The following is a 7,835-nucleotide window of genomic DNA, read 5'->3' as shown; positions in this document are numbered from 1 at the left end:
CCAAAAACAAATGTATGGCTCAATACAAAAACGTATAAACAAAGTAAATACTTACCACTATACTACAACGACAACATGTAAATGAAACGAATCCTAAGCACAAAAAGCATACAAAACATTCTAACACAATACATGCTCACATCATGAATCACACCTAGCAAAATTTCATCAATGGATGAAGAACACACAAAGGTGAAGGACTTTTAACACTCATCCAACAATCTTGCAAACAAAAGATTAAGTTATGCATTCATCCAAAAATCACATTGAAGATACAAAAGCAAGAATCACAAGGACTTTTCAAGGTTGTAATGTGGCTTGGTTAACAAACAAGGGATAAGTCCTAAGGCTAATCGAAACAAAAACTTGCCTAAACCTAAGGGAGTGATCAATCCACCAAAGATTCAAACAACAAAACCTCGATTAAACTTCTTCCTTAACCACAAGTTTCTCAAACCAATCACAATACTTATTAGCACAATTATTCACTTCTCTTTTCTTTTTCTTTTTCAAAACTTTTTCTCTCTTTTTTTTCTTTTCTTTTCACATTTTTTTCTTTTTTTTTTCTTTCTTTTCAACCTCATAGCAACAACCACATAAGTACATAATCATTTCTCCCCAACTTGAATTCAACCACACCATCATATGAATACTCCCTACTTTCTAAGGCAAGGTAAAAATTCATACAACAACATAAAGTTGAGGGTTCAAGAAAAAAGAATCAACATCCATGCAAAAAGGAAAACTAAATACTCAAAGATAAGCATTTAGCAAAAACAACATGGACATTGACAAAAAGGCTTAAAAGGGTTAACAAATGATCACACACTCACAAGGTGAATTGACTATTTGGTTATGGTGGTTGTGCTCAAAATGAAACAAAATGCCTTGATCCTTTTCATGCTTTCATAAAATCAACATAAACACAAGATTAAGCATAATAAAATCCAGTTAAAACAAAGATTGTGGCCTCCAGCATATATGAACAATGGAAAGCTTCCTCACATTTATGGTTTGGGAACTAAAGTGATTCCATCAACAAGCAAGTAATGCAAAAGAATGAATTGTATGGTAATTGTACAAATGAAAAGTTTCCTAAACATGCTATGTTATAGAAAGCGATAAATGAATACCTTGAATGATACAACTTCAAAAACAATATCCTACCATACATCCGCAAGTTGAAACACTCAAGCTTTGGAAAATCACCTCAAAAATCTTCGAATTACTGAACAAAATTTGAATCCAAACAACAAATAAAAGAATTAGAAAAACAAAATCATTATCTACTAGTAATTAGCCTTGGTGAAAGTGGGAAAAAGGAGTGAACCAAGTGGAATGGGAACCCCACTGATACAGAGCAGGAAAACAAAATTTTACTGTCATCGCTTAGCGGATGACAGAAAAACCAGAAAAATCAGAACTGCACCAGCTGTTCTAATCACTCACCACTTCACCTAAATACCTCATTAACAGAAATATAAACAACATTTACAACCGTTGGGGTGCCTCCCAACAAGCGCTTGTTTTACGTCGTTAGCTCGACGCCTTTATTGTTTCGGTGTTTGGAAAGTAGCTTCCTTCCGTCATGCCATGGTGACGTCTCACCGCACAAGCCTAAAGAAAGTGTCCTAACCAAAGCACTCAACAAACGTTACGAGTACAATATATACAACAATTATACGAACATAAAAGAAAACACAAATATACAATTATGTACACAAACCACCACATATGCACAAGTATGGAACACAAACAACTGTTATCATACAAAAAGAGAAAATTGGTGAATGTTGGATTCACAAGTTGAAAAGTGAAGATTTGTTATTAAAGAGCTAATCCGAGATCAACATGTTTCACCAACATTCACTAGTAAAAGTATACTTATATGTAACATATACAAGTAAACTTATATGGTGAACATAAACAAGTAAACATGTACAAGTAAATATATATACAAGTGAAACTATACAATATATACGATATATACAAAGCTCAAAACCATGAAAACTATTGCGATGCAATCCACAACAATCCCCGGCAACGGCGCCATTTTGTTGATTGCAATATAGGGCAAGCAACAAAAGATATTTGGAAATATTGATCCGGGAATTATCGTCCACAGAGATGGAGAGATGCCATTCAACAGTTTCTACGGTTTCGAACTTTGGATTGAATGAGCAAAAAGTAAACAAAGATATAGACAGGAAAAGAATAAACACATTCTTAGAAGAGAAATAACTTATCAGGAATGTAAATATATTCACTCTTCACAAACATACACTTACCAACCCGTTATACTCAACCTACGATACTCATCTATGTCATCATGTATCTCTCACATAAGCGTCCATCTCTGGAGCACAAACGAGATCATCTCACAATTAAGGTTATCTCTAACGCGAAGTCGCGAGAACATCCGTATTCTCGCGTCGGCGATCTCTCGCGCGCCGCTCGAACACGAAAGCATTACGTACAGATACCCACAGTGAATGCTAGCTCTAAATCTATCTCTAGAGTTAAGAACCAACAGATTATCATCCTAGATAAAGATTCAAGCAGTTTATCTCTAAAGCAACCTAAATCCCCAGCATAGAGCAAAAATCCAGGATAACATCAACACAGATTTGTAAAGCAAGTTAAACATAACATTATAATCGGTAAATATACATAAGATTCGAGTAACTATACAAACAAACCCAACACAAAGAAATACACAGAGAATAGAAGAGATAAACCAAACATCTGGCGGGTTGTCAGCTCCGGTTGATGAGAAATCCACCTCCGATCTTCCAAGTGCATGACCCGGTGTTGTTTTCTAAGCTAATCCTACTCTAAGAATGAAAATGATGGAGTTGGAACCAAAACTTTCCCAAAACCATACCCTAGAAATGTTACAAATGAAGAAATATAAACACAATTTCTGCTACGGCTGCTTAGCGGCCAAACCTCGCTGAGCGGAGTACACGTATTACAAAAATATCTAGAACAGTAAACAGGGCTCCGCTTAGCGGCCAGAGCTGTCGCTTAGCGGCTAGGAAAATTGGTTCGCCACTGGAAAGCGCGCTTAGACGCCGCTAAGCGGACCTCTCTGCACAAATCTTGCTTATTTGATCCAAAATCGCGCAATCGGAGCCGTACCTTCGACACTTTATTCCTCGAGGCTCCAATAAGCATGAATACCTATAAAAACAAAGGAAAAACTATTAAACGGTATATAAAACATATGAAAACTAAATAATGTGAATATATACACAAAAGTGGGGATTTTGTTACAAAAACGAAATGAATAGAATCGATAAGTGCCACAATTATATACTCAAAATAACAACATTTTGGCACTTATCAAACTCTCCCCAACTTGAAACTTTGTTTGTCCTCAAACAATGTCAAATAAATCAAAGAATTGAAAGTAATAAACCAAAGAATTGTGAATCAACAAGTTTTGAAAACCAAAAACAAATGTATGGCTCAATACAAAAACGTATAAACAAAGTAAATACTTACCACTATACTACAACGACAACATGTAAATGAAACGAATCCTAAGCACAAAAAGCATACAAAACATTCTAACACAATACATGCTCACATCATGAATCACACCTAGCAAAATTTCATCAATGGATGAAGAACACACAAAGGTGAAGGACTTTTAACACTCATCCAACAATCTTGCAAACAAAAGATTAAATTATGCATTCATCCAAAAATCACATTGAAGATACAAAAGCAAGAATCACAAGGACTTTTCAAGGTTGTAATGTGGCTTGGTTAACAAACAAGGGATAAGTCCTAAGGCTAATCGAAACAAAAACTTGCCTAAACCTAAGGGAGTGATCAATCCACCAAAGATTCAAACAACAAAACCTCGATTAAACTTCTTCCTTAACCACAAGTTTCTCAAACCAATCACAATACTTATTAGCACAATTATTCACTTCTCTTTTCTTTTTCTTTTTCAAAACTTTTTCTCTCTTTTTTTTTCTTTTCTTTTCACATTTTTTTCTTTTTTTTTCTTTCTTTTCAACCTCATAGCAACAACCACATAAGTACATAATCATTTCTCCCCAACTTGAATTCAACCACACCATCATATGAATACTCCCTACTTTCTAAGGCAAGGTAAAAATTCATACAACAACATAAAGTTGAGGGTTCAAGAAAAAAGAATCAACATCCATGCAAAAAGGAAAACTAAATACTCAAAGATAAGCATTTAGCAAAAACAACATGGACATTGACAAAAAGGCTTAAAAGGGTTAACAAATGATCACACACTCACAAGGTGAATTGACTATTTGGTTATGGTGGTTGTGCTCAAAATGAAACAAAATGCCTTGATCCTTTTCATGCTTTCATAAAATCAACATAAACACAAGATTAAGCATAATAAAATCCAGTTAAAACAAAGATTGTGGCCTCCAGCATATATGAACAATGGAAAGCTTCCTCACATTTATGGTTTGGGAACTAAAGTGATTCCATCAACAAGCAAGTAATGCAAAAGAATGAATTGTATGGTAATTGTACAAATGAAAAGTTTCCTAAACATGCTATGTTATAGAAAGCGATAAATGAATACCTTGAATGATACAACTTCAAAAACAATATCCTACCATACATCCGCAAGTTGAAACACTCAAGCTTTGGAAAATCACCTCAAAAATCTTCGAATTACTGAACAAAATTTGAATCCAAACAACAAATAAAAGAATTAGAAAAACAAAATCATTATCTACTAGTAATTAGCCTTGGTGAAAGTGGGAAAAAGGAGTGAACCAAGTGGAATGGGAACCCCACTGATACAGAGCAGGAAAACAAAATTTTACTGTCATCGCTTAGCGGATGACAGAAAAACCAGAAAAATCAGAACTGCACCAGCTGTTCTAATCACTCACCACTTCACCTAAATACCTCATTAACAGAAATATAAACAACATTTACAACCGTTGGGGTGCCTCCCAACAAGCGCTTGTTTTACGTCGTTAGCTCGACGCCTTTATTGTTTCGGTGTTTGGAAAGTAGCTTCCTTCCGTCATGCCATGGTGACGTCTCACCGCACAAGCCTAAAGAAAGTGTCCTAACCAAAGCACTCAACAAACGTTACGAGTACAATATATACAACAATTATACGAACATAAAAGAAAACACAAATATACAATTATGTACACAAACCACCACATATGCACAAGTATGGAACACAAACAACTATTATCATACAAAAAGAGAAAATTGGTGAATGTTGGATTCACAAGTTGAAAAGTGAAGATTTGTTATTAAAGAGCTAATCCGAGATCAACATGTTTCACCAACATTCACTAGTAAAAGTATACTTATATGTAACATATACAAGTAAACTTATATGGTGAACATAAACAAGTAAACATGTACAAGTAAATATATATACAAGTGAAACTATACAATATATACGATATATACAAAGCTCAAAACCATGAAAACTATTGCGATGCAATCCACAACCATCCCCGGCAACGGCGCCATTTTGTTGATTGCAATATAGGGCAAGCAACAAAAGATATTTGGAAATATTGATCCGGGAATTATCGTCCACAGAGATGGAGAGATGCCATTCAACAGTTTCTACGGTTTCGAACTTTGGATTGAATGAGCAAAAAGTAAACAAAGATATAGACAGGAAAAGAATAAACACATTCTTAGAAGAGAAATAACTTATCAGGAATGTAAATATATTCACTCTTCACAAACATACACTTACCAACCCGTTATACTCAACCTAAGATACTCATCTATGTCATCATGTATCTCTCACATAAGCGTCCATCTCTGGAGCACAAACGAGATCATCTCACAATTAAGGTTATCTCTAACGCGAAGTCGCGAGAACATCCGTATTCTCGCGTCGGCGATCTCTCGCGCGCCGCTCGAACACGAAAGCATTACGTACAGATACCCACAGTGAATGCTAGCTCTAAATCTATCTCTAGAGTTAAGAACCAACAGATTATCATCCTAGATAAAGATTCAAGCAGTTTATCTCTAAAGCAACCTAAATCCCCAGCATAGAGCAAAAATCCAGGATAACATCAACACAGATTTGTAAAGCAAGTTAAACATAACATTATAATCGGTAAATATACATAAGATTCGAGTAACTATACAAACAAACCCAACACAAAGAAATACACAGAGAATAGAAGAGATAAACCAAACATCTCGCGGGTTGTCAGCTCCGGTTGATGAGAAATCCACCTCCGATCTTCCAAGTGCATGACCCGGTGTTGTTTTCTAAGCTAATCCTACTCTAAGAATGAAAATGATGGAGTTGGAACCCAAACTTTCCCAAAACATACCCTAGAAATGTTACAAATGAAGAAATATAAACACAATTTCTGCTACGGCTGCTTAGCGGCCAAACCTCGCTAAGCGGAGTACACGTATTACAAAAATATCTAGAACAGTAAACAGGGATCCGCTTAGCGGCCAGAGCTGTCGCTTAGCGGCTAGGAAAATTGGTTCGCCACTGGAAAGCGCACTTAGACGCCGCTAAGCGGACCTCTCTGCACAAATCTTGCTTATTTGATCCAAAATCGCGCAATCGGAGCCGTGCCTTCGACACTTTATTCCTCGAGGCTCCAATAAGCATGAATACCTATAAAAACAAAGGAAAAACTATTAAACGGTATATAAAACATATGAAAACTAAATAATGTGAATATATACACAAAAGTGGGGATTTTGTTACAAAAACGAAATGAATAGAATCGATAAGTGCCACAATTATATACTCAAAATAACAACATTTTGGCACTTATCAAACTCTCCCCAACTTGAAACTTTGTTTGTCCTCAAACAATGTCAAATAAATCAAAGAATTGAAAGTAATAAACCAAAGAATTGTGAATCAACAAGTTTTGAAAACCAAAAACAAATGTATGGCTCAATACAAAAACGTATAAACAAAGTAAATACTTACCACTATACTACAACGACAACATGTAAATGAAACGAATCCTAAGCACAAAAAGCATACAAAACATTCTAACACAATACATGCTCACATCATGAATCACACCTAGCAAAATTTCATCAATGGATGAAGAACACACAAAGGTGAAGGACTTTTAACACTCATCCAACAATCTTGCAAACAAAAGATTAAGTTATGCATTCATCCAAAAATCACATTGAAGATACAAAAGCAAGAATCACAAGGACTTTTCAAGGTTGTAATGTGGCTTGGTTAACAAACAAGGGATAAGTCCTAAGGCTAATCGAAACAAAAACTTGCCTAAACCTAAGGGAGTGATCAATCCACCAAAGATTCAAACAACAAAACCTCGATTAAACTTCTTCCTTAACCACAAGTTTCTCAAACCAATCACAATACTTATTAGCACAATTATTCACTTCTCTTTTCTTTTTCTTTTTCTTTTTCAAAACTTTTTCTCTCTTTTTTTTTCTTTTCTTTTCACATTTTTTTCTTTTTTTTTCTTTCTTTTCAACCTCATAGCAACAACCACATAAGTACATAATCATTTCTCCCCAACTTGAATTCAACCACACCATCATATGAATACTCCCTACTTTCTAAGGCAAGGTAAAAATTCATACAACAACATAAAGTTGAGGGTTCAAGAAAAAAGAATCAACATCCATGCAAAAAGGAAAACTAAATACTCAAAGATAAGCATTTAGCAAAAACAACATGGACATTGACAAAAAGGCTTAAAAGGGTTAACAAATGATCACACACTCACAAGGTGAATTGACTATTTGGTTATGGTGGTTGTGCTCAAAATGAAACAAAATGCCTTGATCCTTTTCATGCTTTCATAAAATCAACATAAACA

Source organism: Vicia villosa, unplaced genomic scaffold (assembly GCF_029867415.1).
Source record: "Vicia villosa cultivar HV-30 ecotype Madison, WI unplaced genomic scaffold, Vvil1.0 ctg.001533F_1_1, whole genome shotgun sequence".
NCBI classification, from domain to species: Eukaryota; Viridiplantae; Streptophyta; class Magnoliopsida; order Fabales; family Fabaceae; genus Vicia; species Vicia villosa.
The sequence above is the reverse complement of the archived record's forward strand: the minus strand, read 5'-3'. Positions refer to the sequence as shown.